Source organism: Rattus norvegicus, chromosome 1, assembly GCF_021556685.1.
Source record: "Rattus norvegicus strain SHRSP/BbbUtx chromosome 1, alternate assembly SHRSP_T2T, whole genome shotgun sequence".
Lineage (NCBI taxonomy): Eukaryota > Metazoa > Chordata > Mammalia > Rodentia > Muridae > Rattus > Rattus norvegicus.
In genome coordinates, this window is record NC_141534.1 from 159804178 (window position 1) to 159822139 (window position 17962).

Genomic DNA, 17962 nt, shown 5'->3' on the forward strand with positions numbered 1-17962 from the left:
AGAGCAGGATTCTGGTGTGACTTTAAAGACTGAGGGTCTTGGGCCATCTAGCTCTCTATACTGAAATGCTGATGATAGCTTCTAAAAAGTCCTAACATCTTTCTTGCTCTTTCTGAGGGTAAAAAGCTACTGGCTTAGACCATTGACACCTGTAGCCTAACAGCAGAGGATTAAACTATGTGGCCTCTGTTCTACCTGAGCAGGAACTGCATGGCTCTGACTTTAGTCCGCTAGTAGAAGTTGCAGGAAGAAAATGAGACACTTCGAAAAGTGGTTATACACATGAAACTCAAGACGGATGATCAAAATGCGAATGCTTCACTCCTTCTTTAGAAGGGAACAATATTCCTTGGCAGGGAATAGGGAGGCAAAGATTAAAACAGAGGCAGAAGGAACACCCATTCAGAACCTGTCCCACATGTGGCCCATACATATACAGCCACCCAATTAGACAAGATGGATGAAGCAAAGAAGTGCAGGCCGACAGGAGCCGGATGTAGATCTCTCCTGAGAGACACAGCCAGAATACAGCAAATATAGAGGCGAATGCCAGCAGCAAACCACTGAACTGGGAACGGGACCCCCATTGAAGGAATCAGAGAAAGGACTGGAAGAACTTGAAGGGGCTCGAGACCCCATATGAACAACAATGCCAACCAACTTCCAGGGACTAAGCCACTACCCAAAGACTATACATGGACTGACCCTGGGCTCCAACTGCATAGGTAGCAATGAATAGCCTAGTAAGAGCACCAGTGGAAGGGGAAGCCCTTGGTCCTGCTAAGACTGAACCCCCAGTGAACGTGATTGTTGAGGGGAGGGCGGTAATGGGGGGAGGATGGGGAGGGGAACACCTATATAGAAGGGGAGGGGAAGGGGTTAGGGGGATGTTTGCCCGGAAACTGGGAAAGGGAATAACTTTCGAAATGTAAATAAGAAATACTCAAGTTAATAAATAAAAAAAAAGAAAAGTGGTTATAGTGTTTATTACTAAGTTGTAAAGAGTTCCCTATGAAAGCTTTCTAAGAAAAAGGGGGAAAAGGAATGAATGGAAAAGGAGGATAAGGGAAAATTCTTCTTTACCTCTTTCTGTAAGAAGAGTTTTGTCCAAAAAGTTCTCAGCTCCGTTCTGACTCTTCTCTTTGTCTTCAACGATTACACATCTTTCAGAATACATGACTGCATGTTAAAAAGTTCATCACAAATTCACATATAATTTCAAATCATAAATTGAAATAGAAGTTTACAACAGAGAATGTTTACATGCCTATCCATTAGGAGTAATTATCTGGCTAAACATACATCACCTGTCACAGCTCCGCAGGTTCACTGAAGGTTTAAAACCATAACTCAGTTATTAGTGAAGTTTTGTATAGATAAACCCAGTCAATATTTTATCTTTTGTTCTAGCACCTATAATAAATCATCAGTTCCCTTTTTATGACCTTGGGTTAATAGTTTTACAACCTCTTGGAATGTATTCTGAGTAGGAGAAAGTCTGGTAAGCAATAACTGGTAACTCATGGGAGACTGGCAGAGTTCTCATTGCAGTTTTAATTATCAGAAAAGGACCTAATAGCAGTTCCACTATAAAAGAGCTTAATAAATACTGACATAATTTTAGGAATTCTTATAGGATCACCATTAAGAATTAAGAAATAATCTATTTGTCTAAAATAGAATTATTATAAGACACTACATCTTCATAGATCTGCAGAGGTGTGCTCTAAAGGGTGGGCTAATACCTAGTAATTCCCATATTTGTTTAATATAATAGGAAAAGCATATTAATAAAAGGAATCTTTCATAAAATGGTTTTCTCCTGGGCCTTGACTACCGAAGCTCTGTTGTAGATTTTAAATCTAAGGAGGGCTGCCGCTGCAGAGAGCCCATGGGCAGCAACCCGCGAGCGAACTTGAGCCTCGGGACCACAGGTAAGACCAACTTTTCTGCTGCAAGAAAGCTGCCTGGTGAACTCAAGACACAGGCCCACAGGAACAGCTGAAGACCTGTAGAGAGGAAAAACTACACGCCCGAAAGCAGAACACTCTGTCCCCATAACTGACTGAAAGAGAGGAAAACAGGTCTACAGCACTCCTGACACACAGGCTTATAGGACAGTCTAGCCACTGTCAGAAATAGCAGAACAAAGTAACACTAGAGATAATCTGATGGCGAGAGGCAAGCGCAGGAACACAAGCAACAGAAACCAAGACTACATGCCATCATCGGAGCCCAATTCTCCCACCAAAACAAACATGGAATATCCAAACACACCAGAAAAGCAAAATGTAGTTTCAAAATCATATTTGATCATGATGCTGGAGGACTTCAAGAAAGACGTGAAGAACTCCCTTAGAGAAACACAGGAAAACATTAATAAACAAGTAGAAGACTACAGAGAGGAATCGTAAAAATCCCTGAAAGAATTCCAGGAAAACACAATCAAACAGTTGAAGGAATTAAAAATGGAAATAGAAGCAATCAAGAAAGAACACATGGAAACAACCCTGGATATAGAAAACCAAAAGAAGAGACAAGGAGCTGTAGATACAAGCTTCACCAACAGAATACAAGAGATGGAAGAGAGAATCTCAGGAGCAGAAGATTCCATAGAAATCATTGATTCAACTGTCAAAGATAATGTAAAGCGGAAAAAGCTACTGGTCCAAAACATACAGGAAATCCAGGACTCAATGAGAAGATCAAACCTAAGGATAATAGGTATAGAAGAGAGTGAAGACTCCCAGCTCAAAGGACCAGTAAATATCTTCAACAAAATCATAGAAGAAAACTTCCCTAACCTAAGAAAAGAGATACCCATAGACATACAAGAAGCCTACAGAACTCCAAATAGATTGGACCAGAAAAGAAACACCTCCCGTCACATAATTGTCAAAACACCAAACGCACAAAATAAAGAAAGAATATTAAAAGCAGTAAGGGAAAAAGGTCAAGTAACATATAAAGGCAGACCTATCAGAATCACACCAGACTTCTCGCCAGAAACTATGAAGGCCAGAAGATCCTGGACTGATGTCATACAGACCCTAAGAGAACACAAATGCCAGCCCAGGTTACTGTATCCTGCAAGACTCTCAATTAACATAGATGGAGAAACCAAGATATTCCATGACAAAACCAAATTTACACAATATCTTTCTACAAATCCAGCACTACAAAGATAATAAATGGTAAAGCCCAACATAAGGAGGCAAGCTATACCCTAGAAGAAGCAAGAAACTAATCGTCTTGGCAACAAAACAAAGAGAGTGAAAGCACACAAACATAAACTCACATCCAAATATGAATATAACGGGAAGCAATAATCACTATTCCTTAATATCTCTCAGCATCAATGGCCTCAACTCCCCAATAAAAAGAAATAGATTAACAAACTGGATACGCAACGAGGACCCTGCATTCTGCTGCCTACAGGAAACACACCTCAGAGACAAAGACAGACACTACCTCAGAGTGAAAGGCTGGAAAACAACTTTCCAAGCAAATGGTCAGAAGAAGCAAGCTGGAGTAGCCATTCTAATATCAAATAAAATCAATTTTCAACTAAAAGTCATCAAAAAAGATAAGGAAGGACACTTCATATTCATAAAAGGAAAAATCCACCAAGATGAACTCTCAATCCTAAATATCTATGCCCCAAATACAAGGGCATCTACATACGTAAAAGAAACCTTACTAAAGCTCAAAACACACATTGCACCTCACACAATAATAGTGGGAGATTTCAACACCCCACTCTCATCAATGGACAGATCATGGAAACAGAAATTAAACAGAGATGTCGACAGACTAAGAGAAGTCATGAGGCAAATGGACTTAACGGATATTTATAGAACATTCTATCCTAAAGCAAAAGGATATACCTTCTTCTCAGCTCCTCATGGTACTTTCTCCAAAATTGACCATATAATTGGTCAAAAAACGGGCCTCAACAGGTACAGAAAGATAGAAATAATCCCATGCGTGCTATCGGACCACCACGGCCTAAAACTGGTCTTCAATAACAATAAGCGAAGAATGCCCACATATACATGGAAATTGAACAATGCTCTACTCAATGATAACCGGGTCAAGAAAGACATAAAGAAAGAAATTAAAAACTTTTTAGAATTTAATGAAAATGAAGGTAAAACATACCCAAACTTATGGGACACAATGAAAGCAGTGCTAAGAGGAAAACTCATAGCGCTGAGTGCCTGCAGAAAGAAACAGGAAAGAGCATATGTCAGCAGCTTGACAGCACACCTAAAAGCTCTAGAACAAAAAGAAGCAAATACACCCAGGAGGAGTAGAAGGCAGGAAATAATCAAACTCAGAGCTGAAATCAACCAAGTAGAAACAAAAAGGACCATAGAAAGAATCAACAGAACCCAAAGTTGGTTCTTTGAGAAAATCAACAAGATAGATAAACCCTTAGCCAGACTAACGATAGGACACAGAGAGTGCGTCCAAATTAACAAAATCAGAAATGAAAAGGGAGACATAACAACAGATTCAGAGGAAATTCAAAAAATCATCAGATCTTATTATAAAAACCTATATTCAACAAAACTTGAAAATCTTCAGGAAATGGACAATTTCCTAGACAGATACCAGGTATCGAAGTTAAATCAGGAACAGATAAACCAGTTAAACAACCCCATAACTCCTAAGGAAATAGAAGCAGTCATTAAAGGTCTCCCAACCAAAAAGAGCCCAGGTCCAGACGGGTTTAGTGCAGAATTCTATCAAACCTTCATAGAAGACCTCATACCAATATTATCCAAACTATTCCACAAAATTGAAACAGATGGATCACTACCGAATTCCTTCTACGAAGCCACAATTACTCTAATACCTAAACCACACAAAGACACAACAAAGAAAGAGATCTTCAGACCAATTTCCCTTATGAATATCGACGCAAAAATACTCAACAAAATTCTGGCAAACCGAATTCCAGAGCACATCAAAACAATCATCCACCATGATCAAGTAGGCTTCATCCCAGGCATGCAGGGATGGTTTAATATACGGAAAACCATCAACGTGATCCATTATATAAACAAACTGAAAGAACAAAACCACATGATCATTTCATTAGATGCTGAGAAAGCATTTGACAAAATTCAACACCCCTTCATGATAAAAGTCCTGGAAAGAATAGGAATTCAAGGCCCATACCTAAACATAGTAAAAGCCATATACAGCAAACCAGTTGCTAACATTAAACTAAATGGAGAGAAACTTGAAGCAATCCCACTAAAATCAGGGACTAGACAAGGCTGCCCACTCTCTCCCTACTTATTCAATATAGTTCTTGAAGTTCTAGCCAGAGCAATCAGACAACAAAAGGAGATCAAGGGGATACAGATCGGAAAAGAAGAGGTCAAAATATCACTATTTGCAGATGATATGATAGTATATTTAAGTGATCCCAAAAGTTCCACCAGAGAACTACTAAAGCTGATAAACAACTTCAGCAAAGTGGCTGGGTATAAAATTAACTCAAATAAATCAGTTGCCTTCCTCTATACAAAAGAGAAACAAGCCGAGAAAGAAATTAGGGAAACGACACCCTTCATAATAGACCCAAATAATATAAAGTACCTCGGTGTGACTTTAACCAAGCAAGTAAAAGATCTGTACAATAAGAACTTCAAGACACTGAGGAAAGAAATTGAAGAAGACCTCAGAAGATGGAAAGATCTCCCATGCTCATGGATTGGCAGGATTAATATAGTAAAAATGGCCATTTTACCAAAAGCAATCTACAGATTCAATGCAATCCCCATCAAAATACCAATCCAATTCTTCAAAGAGTTAGACAGAACAATTTGCAAATTCATCTGGAATAACAAAAAACCCAGGATAGCTAAAGCTATCCTCAACAATAAAAGGACTTCAGGGGGAATCACTATCCCTGAACTCAAGCAGTATTACAGAGCAATAGTGATAAAAACTGCATGGTATTGGTACAGAGACAGACAGATAGACCAATGGAATAGAATTGAAGACCCAGAAATGAACCCACACACCTATGATCACTTGATTTTTGACAAAGGAGCCAAAACCATCCAATGGAAAAAAGATAGCATTTTCAGCAAATGGTGCTGGTTCAACTGGAGGGCAACATGTAGAAGAATGCAGATCGATCCATGCTTATCACCCTGTACAAAGCTTAAGTCCAAGTGGATCAAGGACCTCCACATCAAACCAGACACACTCAAACTAATAGAAGAAAAACTAGGGAAGCATCTGGAACACATGGGCACTGGAAAAAATTTCCTGAACAAAACACCAATGGCTTATGCTCTAAGATCAAGAATCAACAAATGGGATCTCATAAAACTGCAAAGCTTCTGTAAGGCAAAGGACACTGTGGTTAGGACAAAACGGCAACCAACAGATTGGGAAAAGATCTGTACCAATCCTAGAACAGATAGAGGCCTTATATCCAAAATATACAAAGAACTCAAGAAGTTAGACCGCAGGGAAACAAATAACCCTATTAAAAATGGGGTTCAGAGCTAAACAAAGAATTCACAGCTGAGGAATGCCGAATGGCTGAGAAACACCTAAAGAAATGTTCAACATCTTTAGTCATAAGGGAAATGCAAATCAAAACAACCCTGTGATTTCACCTCACACCAGTGAGAATGGCTAAGATCAAAAACTCAAGTGACAGCAGATGCTGGCGAGGATGTGGAGAAAGAGGAACACTCCTCCATTGTTGGTGGGGTTGCAGACTTCTACAACCATTCTGGAAATCAGTCTGGAGGTTCCTCAGAAAATTGGACATTGAACTGCCTGAGGATCCAGCTATACCTCTCTTGGGCATATACCCAAAAGATGCCCCAACATATAAAAAAACACGTGCTCCACTATGTTCATTGCAGCCTTATTTATAATAGCCAGAAGCTCGAAAGAACCCAGGTCCCTTCTATCCTTAACAAAAAATTAACAAAATTAGATGATGATAAATAAGAACACATTATTTATTTATTTATTTGTTCATTTACTTATTGAATAATATTTTTTTGTTGGGTAGTGTAGCTATAGTGTTAAATATAATATTTTATTCATGTCCTTGGGAAGCCCATATTTGCATTTGGGAGCTAGTCATTACATAGCTAATAACACAGCAATTAATATTTAATTATAATGGTGGCAATCACAGTAATAAAAATATCCTAGAATATTCTAAACCTAGCCTGGAATGGACCAAAAAAGACTTTTTGTTAATAAGTTCTAGAAATATTTTTCTAATATTTCTTCTCCTCAATAGTTTATGATATTTCATTGCGTTTTGTTCAAAAATTTATAGATAAATTATGTGTGTTCCTTTTACACAACAGGGTGTTCTGAAATATGTATACATACAGAAAGATTATTAGACAATTAATGTGCCTTAAGTAGTTACCATTTTGTGGTAAGAATGCTTTACATTCATTCTCTTAGCATTTTTAAGAATACAATATAATTACTAGCTATTAACCAGAGATAACAATGTATAATAGTTTTACAGAACTTATTTATCATAATGGGAATTTTGTCTTTTTATCAACATCTCTAGAAAGCCCCTCTCCAGCTGCCTAATTTCTGGTAACCACCATTCTGCTGTCTACTTCCATGAAGACTCTCTTTAAGAGTTACATATGATAATGATGAGAATATTCGCAAAGCATTTGTCTCCTTATGCCAAGCTTACTGTACTTAGCATTAACTCCTCCAGGTTTATCTATCTTGTCACAAATAGCAGGGTTCCATTCTATGGGTGATTATTACTCAGTTGTGTAATTAGACCATATTTCTTTTTCCTTTAATCTATCACTGGACTTGTATGCTCTTTCTAGACCTTGAGTGCCATGGCCAATGCTTCAGTGAACATGGGAGAGCTGGTGTTTCTTTCATACAGTGCATTTCATTTCCTCTGCATTTATCTTCAATAGTGGAATTGCTGAATTATTACCCAGTTTATTTTTAGTTTGTTGAACCATAATAGGTGAAACCAATTCCCACCAGCACTGTACAAGGCTCCCACTGCCTTACATTCTCAGTAGCAAGTATGCCTTGATTTATGGAAGTAGTCCTTGTAGCAGATATGAGGCAATATGTTACTGTGCCTTTGATTTGCATTTTCTTCACCAAACAAGTGATGTTTGTAGAAGTGATAAATAAGCAGATCAAATCAGAGATTAGGAATCAGCAGAAGAGAAAAGGAAAGAGAAAAGAGAATACCAGCCTATAAAAGGCTCTGTGCATTACACTAATGTGAGTGGAAAGAAATACTTTGTAGAACTATGGACGGATAAATCAAAATACTAAGTGGTTGGCAGGATGTGGGCATAAAAGAGTAGGAGGGTACTGAGGTTAAGTCACAGATTTCTGATTTCATTTGTTGAGTGTACAACAATGATGAAGATTGAGATGTTGACCCTGAAAACATGGTAGGTTTAGATGGAAACCATTTGTAATAGCTAATTTTAACTGTCAACTTGACTGGATCAAAGCACATACAGAAACCCAAATACACTGCTTTCTCTGTGTCTTTAAGACTGATTATAGTTTCTGCACCCAAATCCCATGGGGAAGAGAGCTGAACACCCAGAAGTGCAGACATCCTGAGACCGCAGGACAAATTGTCACTTTTGCATACCTCTGCCCACATCCGTGGTACAAGGGAAAACTGCATACTGCCTCTGGACAGTATATAGGAACAGATAGCCCCCGGTACCCATGGCTCTGGTCTGCACCCAGGACTGAACTGAATGGGCCAAACAGCTCTTTGCACTCAAATCCCATGGGGGAGAGAGCTCGAACCTCAGAAGTTTGGACACTCCTAAGAAGTCAGAGGAGACGACCCTTTGCTCACAGTCCAGACCCAAGAGGGAATTGCATAGTGCCAACTGTGCCCACTGGGTGCAAGGACCTAGGAGCAATCAGGGGCAGGACCCTTTGATTCCTGCCCCCACCTATAGCTGAAAGACAGTCTCCAAGAGTGCTGACATACCAAATCAGAGCACCTGTTCTCAGAAAATGCTGATAGAAAACAGGAAAACAGTTTTACAGGAGTGCTGACACAGAGGCCTACAGCAGGGTCAAGTTACTCTCAGAAACAGCAAGACTAGCAAACACCAGAGACAACCCAATGGCTAGAGGCAAGCGCGGGAACCTAAGCAACAGAAACCATGTCTATTGGCATCATCAGAGCCCAGTGCTCTCATGAAAGAAAATACTGGATATTCAAACACACTGGAAAAGCAAGATTTAGATTTAAAATCACACTTTTTGATAATTATGGAGGACTTTAAGAAAGACATAAAGATTCCCTTAAAGAAATGCAGGAAAATACAAGTAAATAAGTAGAAGCATTTAGAGAGGAAACACAAAAATCCCTGAAAGAATTACAGGAAAACACAACCAAACAGGTGAAGGAATTGAAAATGGAAAGAGAAACAATAAAGAAAGCACAAAGGGAGACAACCCTGGATATAGAAAACCTAAGGAAGAGACAAGGAGCCGTAGATACAAGCATCGCCAACAGAATACAAGACATAGAAGAGAGAATCTCAGGGGCAGAAGATAACCATAGAAAACATTGACACAACTGTCAAAGATAATGTAAAAGGCAAAAAGTTCCTGTCCCAAACATACAGGAAATCTAGGACAAAATGAGAAGATCAAACCTAAGGATAATAGGTATAGAAGAAAGTGAAGACTCCCAACTTAAAGAGCCAGTAAATATCTTCAAGAAAATTATAGAAGACTTTCCTAACCTAAAGAAAGAGATGTCCATAAACATACAAGAAGCCTACAGAACTCCAATAACTCACACAATAATAGTAGGAGATTTCAACACCTCACTCTCATCAATGGACAGATATGGAAACAGAAATTGAACAGAGACATAGAGAAACTAACAGAAGTTATGAACCAAATGGATTTAACAGATATTTACAGAACATTCCATTCTAAATCAAAAGGATAGACCTTCTTCTCGGCACCTCTCCATGGTACCTTCTCCAAAACTGACCATATAATTGGTCACAAAACAGGTCTCAACAGATACAGGAAGATAGAAGTAATCCCATGCATCCTATCAGATCACCATGGACTAAGACTGGACTTCAGTAAGAACAATAATGACAGAAAGCTCACATATACATGGAAGTTGAACAATGCTCTACTCAATGACAACTTGGTCAAGGAATAAATAAAGAAAGAAATTAAAGACTTCTTAGAATTTAATGAAAATGAATATACAATATTCCCAAACTTATGGGACACAATGAAAGTGGTGCTAAGAGGAAAACTCATAGCTCTGAGTGCCTGCAAAATGAAACAGGAGAGAGCATTTGTTAGCAGCTTGATAGCACACCTAAGAGCTCTAGAACAAAAAGTAATAAACCCAAGAGAATTAGAAGACAGGAAATAATCAAACTCCAGGCTGAAATCAACCAAGTAGAAACAAAAAGGACTGTACAAAGAATCAACAAAACCAGGAGCTGGTTCTTTGAGAAAATCAACAAGGTAGATAAACCCTTAGACAGACTAACCAGAGATCACAGAGAGTGTATACAAATCAGAAATGAAAAGGGATACATAACAACAGAATCTGAGGAAATTAAAAAAATCATGTATTCAACAAAAGCCTATATTCAACAAAATATGAAAATCTTGAGGAAATGGACAATATTCTAGACAGATACTTGGTACCAAAGTTAAGTCAGGAACAAATAAACCACCTAAACAACCCCATCACTCCTAAAACAATAAAAGCAGTTATAAAAATTCTCCCAACCAAAAGAGCCCAGGACCAGATGTGTTCAGTGCAGAATTTTATGAGACCTTCATAGAAGACCTCATACCAATACTGTCTAAACTATTCCACAAAATTGAGACAGGTGGAGCACTACCAAATTCCTTCTATGAAGCCTCAATTACTCTTATACCTAAACCACACAAAGACCCAACAAAGAAAGAGAACTTAGACCCTTATGAATATTGACACAAAAATACTCAATAAAATTCTTGCGAACCGAATCCAAGAATACATCAAGGCGATCATCCATCATGATCAAGTAGGCTTCATCCCAATGATGCAGGGATGGTTTAATATACAAAAATCCATCAATGTAATCCACTATATAAACAAATTCAAAGATAAGAACCACATGATCATTTCATTAGATGCTGAGAAAGCATTTGACAAAATTCAACACCCCTTCATGATAAAAGTCCTGGAAAGATCAGGAATTCAAGGCCCATATCTAAACATAGTAAAAACAATATACAGCAAACAAGTAGCTAACATTAAATGGAGAGAAACTTGAAGCAATCCCACTAAAATCAGGGACTAGACCAGACTGCCCACTCTCTCCCTACTTATTCAATATAGTACTTGAAGTCCTAGCCAGAGCAATCAGACAATGAAAGGAGGTCAAAGGGATACATATTGGAAAGGAAGAAGTCAAAATATCACTATTTGCAGATGATACGATAGTGTACTTAAGTGACCCCAAAAGTTCTACCAGAGAACTACTTAATCTGATAAGCCACTTCAGGAAAGTGTCGGGGTAAAGAATTAACTCAAACAAATCAGTAGCCTTTCTCTACTCAAAGGATAAACAGGTTGAGAAAGAAATTAAGTAAATGACACCCTTCACAATAGTCCCAAATAATATAAAATATCTTGGGGTGACTTTACCCAAGCAAGTGAAAGATCTGTATGACAAGAACTTCAAGTCTCTGTAGAAAGAAATTGTGGAAGATCTCTGAAGATGGAAAGATCTTCCATGTTCATGGATTGGCAGGATTAATATAGTAAAGATGGCCATTTTGCCAAAAGCAATCTACACATTCAATGCAATTCCCATCAAAATCCCTACTCAGTTTTTTTATAGAGATAAAGCAATTTGCAAATTCATTTGGAATAACAAAAAACCCAGGATAGCAAAAACTATACTCAACATAAAAGAACTTCTGAGGGAATCATCATTCCTGACTTCAAGCATTATTACAGAGCAATGGTCATAAACCTGTATGATATTGGTACAGATACAAGTGGATAGATCAGTGGGATGGAATTGAGGACCCAGAAATGAACCCATACACCTATGGTCACTTGATCTTTGACAAAGGAGCTAAAACCATCCAGTGGAAGAAGGATAGCATTTTCAACAAATGGTGCTGGTTCAACTGGAGGTCAGCATGTAGAAGAATGCAAATCGATCCATTCTTATCACCCTGTTCAAAGCTTAAGTCCAAGTGGATCAAGGACCTCCATATCAATCCAGATATGCTCAATCTAATAGAAGAAAAGGTGGGGGAGAATCTTGAACACATGGGCACTGGGGAAAATTTCCTGAACAAACCTCCAATGGCTTATGCTAAGATCAAGAATTGACAAATGGGACCCCATAAAATTTGAAAGCTTCTGTAAGGCAAAAGACACTGTCATTAGGACAAAACAGCTACCAACAAATTGGGAAAAGATCTTTACCTATCCTACATCTGAAAGAGGGGTAATATCGAAAATATACAAAGAACTCAAGAAGTTAGACTCCAGAGAGCCAAATAACTCTATTAAAAATGGGGTACAGAACTGAACAAAACATTCTCTGCTGAGGATTATCGAATGGCCAAAAAGCACGTAAAGAAATGTTCAACATCCTTAGTCATCAGAGAAATGCACTTGAACTAGAAGTTGAAACTCAGGCCTTGGTATTGGCACGTATCATACTGTGAACATCCCTGCGTCTCCTGCCAGAAGATAGTTTCTGAGGCTTCTTATAACATGAGAATTTAGGTATCTTTTACTTTCTGTTATAAATCTCTATTTCTGATTCACACTCTGTGTATTGCCCCCTCCCTCCTCTAAGTTGACTCTAGCTGGCCAGCTATGTACAATGACATAAAACTCTCTAGCACACTGTTTTTCCTCAAAAACTCTGTAACGCCCCTTAGAGTATTCACAGAGGAAAGATTCACAGAAGAAACGTCTGTAGAATCAGAAGTTCAAGGTCATTCTCAGTTATATAATTAAGTTCCAGGCCAATCTAGGCTATGTGAGACCCCCATCTTTAAAAAACAAAAATAAATAAATAACTAAATATAAAAAAAGAAACTTGTGTAGAATCTTGAGTGATTCTTTATTCTCAGAGCTCTGAGATTTTTTTTTTTGATTTATTTGGTATTGGTCTATTTTTAACCATCATTTTAATGACTCCTTAAAAATATAAAAACTTCCTTTCTTTGAAATATTCTCTATTTCTAGAGTGTCTCTCATGCATATTGCTCTCTCACTCCAGAGCTTCAGTCGTGTTAAAGAGATGCCCTTGTCCAACCAACTGCAGTTGTGTGTATACTAAATCAAAGTCTTTTCTCTTTCTTACCTGCCCTTCGGGTTAGATTCTCAACCTTGCGTCCTAATTCTGTACTTATTTTTATTACTAGTACTATTTTTCAAAATTTCTAACTGCTATGTTTATTCTATTTTACTTTAATTTAAAAATACTTTATTATTTAGTCTGTATAGGTGTTTTTCCTCCATGTATGTCTGTGCACAATGTTATGTGCAGTGTCTGGAGAAGCCAGAAGATGGCATGATCTCTTGGTCTGGACTTACAGACAACTGTGAGCTACCATGTGAGTGCTGGGATTGAACCTGGGTCCTCTAAAAGTGAAGCCAGTACTTTTACTCACTGAGCCATTGCTCTAGCCTTCTCCTTATTTTCATTTTTATTATACATGTATATTTTTTAGCAAACTTATTTGCATTATGTGTGTGTGTGTGTGTGTGTGTGTGTGTGTGTGTGTGTGTGTGTGTGTTCACATATTGGAGACAAGGTTTCTGTATGTGGTCCTGTCTGTTTTAGAATTGTTATAGCAGGCAGGCTGGCTACAAACTCATAGAGATCCTCCTCCCTCTGCTTCCCTTCCCAAGCTCTGGAGTTAAAGGCATGTACCATTATACCTTCCCCCTTTTTAAAAATATTATTTAAATGGATTAGTGCCTTTTTTATCTTTCTAAACATAATGATTGTTTTTTTTGGTTCTGGTTTAACTTCTGCATGGGTAATTTCCATATTAGAGTGTTAATTTTTATAAACGTCAGCCTTTGTCTTTCATTTTTCTGTTTCATATGTTTGGTGATTATTGTTGATAATTCACATATAAGAGTGAGCAATTACAAACAACGCCTAATTACAAACTCTGTGCATTTGTGCAGGGCTTCTTGTGAGCTTCATTAGAAAGAGGTCTAGTGAAATCTTCATCAAGGGGCTCTTGCCATCACTGTCTTTAAGCTTCTTCTCTCTTTAGTCAGTGAGATTCTCATTAGAGAATCTTCCCATCTGGTGTACCAGATGCCAGCAGGCTGGGCCATTAAAGAATGCCCAGTGGGTCATTACTGGAAGGAAACAGAAAGAAACAAGCTTACAGAAAGAGAACTTGACTATGAAGTACAGTTAGTGAAGGTCTCTGTAGGCTCTGCAGGAGGTCAGACGTTGAGATGGCCTTCTGAATTACCTGCCTTGGGATGAAGGATGCTGGGCCTTTATCTTTGTGCTAGTCAGACAAGGTACACACAGTTGGCTATGTATAGTCTCTGTATCTAACTTGTGGGTACAATGAACTACAGATTCTATTTTAAAAACTACATTCATATTGACTTCTAATTGTATTTCCTTAAACAGCAGAACTGCTAACAGAGCACTCTATTATGTTAAGTATGACTTGTAATCTAGAGACTACTGAAGGTAGGAGAATGCATGTACTAAAACATTTTATATAGGGAACTCAGGCAACCACAGCTAAAGCGTAGTGGCATCACAGGAGGTTCTTGACTCAATCTTTCTCCTAGAGGGTGACTACAGTTGGTTGGACAAGGGCATCTCTTTCACATGACTGAGAGCTGAAGACTGTGCTGGCACTTGTTGTGTGGGACGAGTGCTGAGAACTTGGCTCCTCGTATTCTGAGGATTCAAAGGGAAAACAGACTGAGGAATGAGACGCCTTTCTATGTGTACAGAATACCAAGATTAAGAAATGAAAAAGGAAAGGATGTTCTGAGGGACCAGTTTTCATTGTTCAGTGGGTAAAGATATTTACTGCCACATCCTACCTCCTGAGTTTGATTGCTGGGACTCACAGAGTGCAAGTGGAGACTGACTCCCTATATGTTGTCATCTAACCTCCACATGTGTGCATGAATACAAGCACAAACTAAATTTAAAAAACTTTAAAAGACTGTTTCGAGGAGCTGGAGGCATGGCTCAGTGGTTAAGAAAACGGGATGCTCTTGGAGAGGGCTCAAGTTCTGTTCCCAACATCCACCTAGTAGCTCAAAGCCATTTGTATTTCTAGTTTCAAAGAATCTGATTTCTGGTCTCCCGTGGGCATCAGATCTGAAAGTGGTATACAGACATACATGTGGACAAAATACCCATACACATGAAACTAAAAGAATTATTTTCAAAAAAATGTATTGAATGAAAGTGAATGCCAGCTCCTAGTGTGAACCAGAATACATTTCAGTGGCCAATAAGCACACCGTTGAGTTTTGATGCTCTCTCTCCACATAAATTTTTCATGACTTTAGTGGATATCTGTATCAAATGCCTACCTTCCTCATACAAATGTATGAAACATTACACAAATAACTGTGTGTAGCCAAGTATGTGATTTGTTATAACATGTAACTTTTTAGGAAAAGATCCAGTGGCTTTTAAAATATTCAACACGAGTGTATTAGCCAAAATACATGTACAAATGATAGATATAGATAAGATTATTGTGGGAAATGACTTATATGATCATAGACATGCAATCTAAGTCCTATTGTATTTTGTCTGTAAACTGGAGAACCAGTAGTAGTAGTTTAATTTAGTCCAAAGGGAGGCTTGAGAATCAAAGGAGACAGAGGTATAATTTCTGGAGTCTGAGGCCTGAGAAACAGGTTGGGAGAGGGGCTATTGGGTAATCTCTGAAGTCTGAGGCCTGAGAACTAGAGAAGCAGAGAGCCTGTGGTGCCATTTCTGGCATCCTTCAGAACTGAGGAGGAACTCTCTGCCTTTATTCTTGTTATTCTCTTTGCTCTATAAATGGATGAGATGGTGCTCACTCCCAATAGGATATTCTTTACTTGAGCTATTGACCAAATCCAAGTATTTTCCAAAAAATACCTCTATAGACGCAGCCAACCATAATATTTTACCAGTTATGATCTATCAGGTTGAAACATAAATTGATGTTTGAGACCAAAATCATTCTGGCCTTGCTTCCTGCACAGGGAAGTGAGGGAAGCCATTATGGTATACACATGCATTTTATATCAAAATAGACATGACCCGAGATTCTACTTAAGCAATGGTTATATGGCATTAAAGACCTCCATTAAATTCCTGAAACTCAATGCCTCATGAAAAGATATAGACAATTAAAACATGTGGGTTAGGTTATTTTCAGGAGTAAAGATGGTAAAGAATGCAAATTTCTCACTCCAGAAACTATACCTCTGGCTCCTCTGGTTCTCGAGCTTCCCTTTGAGCTAAATCATACTATTTCCTGCCCTGGAAAGTTTAGTGTAATAGAAGCTGATTTTGACCATTTCAAACATTATTTCAAATGTGAAGAAGAGAGAGGAGATGACAAAACAGAAGTGGAAACATAAGGTGAAAAGAAAGATGAATTTAAGGTAGATCTTTGGGAGAAAAAACAGTGTAGATTATTTAAACCCACATTTGTTTGATTGAGAAAGTACCAGAGGATGCACCGGATGCATGTTAACTTCGTGATACTCAAGTGCTGAATGCAAATTAATTGCTAAAACCGTCTGTTAATCATTTGAATCTGGCAATAAAAGTGATGAGTGAGGCATTTATCATCAAATTGAAAGCACATTTTTTTCTAATGGATCTTTTATTCAAGCTTTATGTTTCTGTTGTCATTTTATTTTGCCAGTCACATAGAGCTTCTGATTCCCATTTGTAATTAGGATGATTCAAATGACAGAGGGGTGGCACTAGAAGTAATATCGCAATTGGCCTGCATTGATCAACAGAGCAGCCACCTTCCGACCTCTTTAAATAATGCGAATCTTGATTAAATTAAAAGAAAAACTAATTAGTATACTTTGATCTAAAGGAGCTGGTTACAGAATTTGGAATTTGCATAGAAGTGTGTGTTTGTGTATGTAGTGGGGGTCTCTCGGGTTTAGCCTGAGGATCCAGATTTAGGCTTCAGTTGTATGTCCCTCCAGAGTGTGATCTGCAGGAAGAAAGTGAAAGGTAATACTTTCTTTAATGTCCAACTATTATCTTAGGGAAAGTATCACCCTTAAAGCAGGCAAGGGAGGTCTCTATCCAGGATCCTGTGCTTTGTAGATCCCACAAGTAACAAGCACATTAAAATAAAACCCATTTTTGGGGCACCTGGGTATCCTTCTCACTTAACACACAGTGCTTACCTTTGACACATTGCTATACATCCTAAAGATTGAATCTCATGATTACCACCTTCAAGATCCAGGAAAATACTTTTGCACATCCCTTGCCTGTGTTCTCAGGTTTAAAGTTCAGTTTTTGTTTTTGTCTCAGTTTATTTAAAACAACTTTCTCGAATAAAGGAAAGGTTAGTGTAATAGAAGCTATAGGAACAAGAAAAGGAAAAAAACCTATTATGTCAAATCTCTTCTTAGAAGTAGCATGAATGCAGCAGTGGTTCACCCCTGAATGCTATTGTTTCATAGCACTGTGCCTTTTTAAGTCATTCTTTATGCAGCATCCAGGGCAAGATGTGCTTGTAAGAAAAAGGCCATTTCTTCTGTCACCTACCATACCTTTTAAACTCTGAATGGCTCAGCAATAAACATACCAGTAGTTTGTATACATTTTAGCAGTTACAGCATTTACCATTTTTCCTAATTGAAGATAATCTATATAATTATTAACTAACT